Source organism: Nematolebias whitei, chromosome 8, assembly GCF_014905685.2.
Source record: "Nematolebias whitei isolate Nwh7 chromosome 8, NemWhi1, whole genome shotgun sequence".
Classification (NCBI taxonomy): domain Eukaryota; kingdom Metazoa; phylum Chordata; class Actinopteri; order Cyprinodontiformes; family Rivulidae; genus Nematolebias; species Nematolebias whitei.
In genome coordinates, this window is record NC_056505.1 from 27,659,724 (window position 1) to 27,661,180 (window position 1,457).

At 40.0% G+C, this 1,457-nt stretch overlaps 1 protein-coding gene across 1 annotated transcript in view; it reads right to left on the reverse strand.

The window, feature by feature from the left end:
* ttc28 (tetratricopeptide repeat domain 28) overlaps nt 1-1,457 on the reverse strand; it is a 31,894-nt gene that overhangs the window by 6,799 nt on the left and 23,638 nt on the right. The window lies entirely within an intron of this gene.

The window sequence follows — 1,457 nt, forward strand, 5'->3', positions numbered from 1 at the left end:
AGTGCTGGTCATAAAATTAGAATATCATAAAAAAGTTTATTTATTTCAGTAATTCCATTCAAAAAGTGAAACTTGTATATTATATTCATTCATTACACACAGACTGATATACTTTGTATTTCAAATGTTTATTTCTTTTTATGTATGTTGGCAGCACGATGGCGCAACTGGTAGAGCTGCTGCCTCTCAGCGAGCAAGTCCTTGGTTCAAATCTCGGTCCAGGGGCCTTTCTGGGTGGAGTTTGCATGTTCTCTCCGTGCATGCGTGGGAATTCTCCGGGTACTCCAGTTTCCTCCCACAGACCAAAAACATGCATGTTAGGCTGATTGGTAACTCGAAATTGTCTCTAGGTGTGAGTGAGAGAGTGAATGGTTGTTTGTCTCGTTTGTCTCCATGTGTCCCTGTGATGGACTGAAGACCTGTCCAGGGTGTACCCCGCCCCTCGCACAGTGATTGCTGGACATGGGCACCGGCGACCCCCGTGACCCAAAATGGAATAAGCGGGTAAAGATAATGGATGGATGGATTGATGTTGATGATTATAACTGACAACTAATGAAAACCTCAAATTCAGTATTTCAGGAAATTATAATATTACTTAAGACCAATAAAATAGATTTTTAGAAATGTTGGTCAACTAAAAAGTATGAGCATGTACAGCACTCAATACTTGGGGCTCCTTTGGCCTGGCTTACTGCAGCAATGCGGTGTAGCATGGAGTTGTTATGAGAGCCCAGGTTGCTCTGATAGTGGCCTTCAGCTCTTCTGAATTGTTGGGTCTGGTGTATCACATCTTCCTCTTCACAATATCTCATAGATTTTCTATGGGATTAAGGTCCGGCGAGTTTGTTAGCCAATTAAGAACAGGGATACCATGGTCCTTAAATCAGGTACTGATAGCTTTGGCATGTGTGCAGGCACCAAGTCCTGTTGGAAAATGAAATCTGCATCTCCATAAAGTTGATCAGCAGACATTGTTTCCTTCCCTTCACCTCTCTATTAATGTGTTTGGACACAGAGCTCTGTGAAGAGCCAGCCTCTTTAGGAATGACCTTTTGTGTCTTGCCCTCCTTGTGCAAGGGGTCAATGGTCATCTTTTGGACAAATGTCAAGTCAGCAGTCTTTCCCATGATTGTGTAGCCTACAGAACTAAACTGAGAGACCATTTAAAGGCCTTTGCAGGTGTTTTGAGTTAATTAGCTGATTAGAGTGTGGCACCAGTTGTCTTCAAAATTGAACCTTTTCACAATACACTAATTTTCTGAGATACTGAATTTGGGGTTTTCATTAGTTGTCAGTTATATTAATCAACATTAAATGAAATAAACATTTGAAATATATCAGTCTGTGTGCAATGAATGAAAGTAATATACAAGTTTCCCTTTATGAATGGAGTTACTGAAATAAAAAACTTTTTCATGATATTCAAATTTTATGACCAGCTCCTTTATATATAT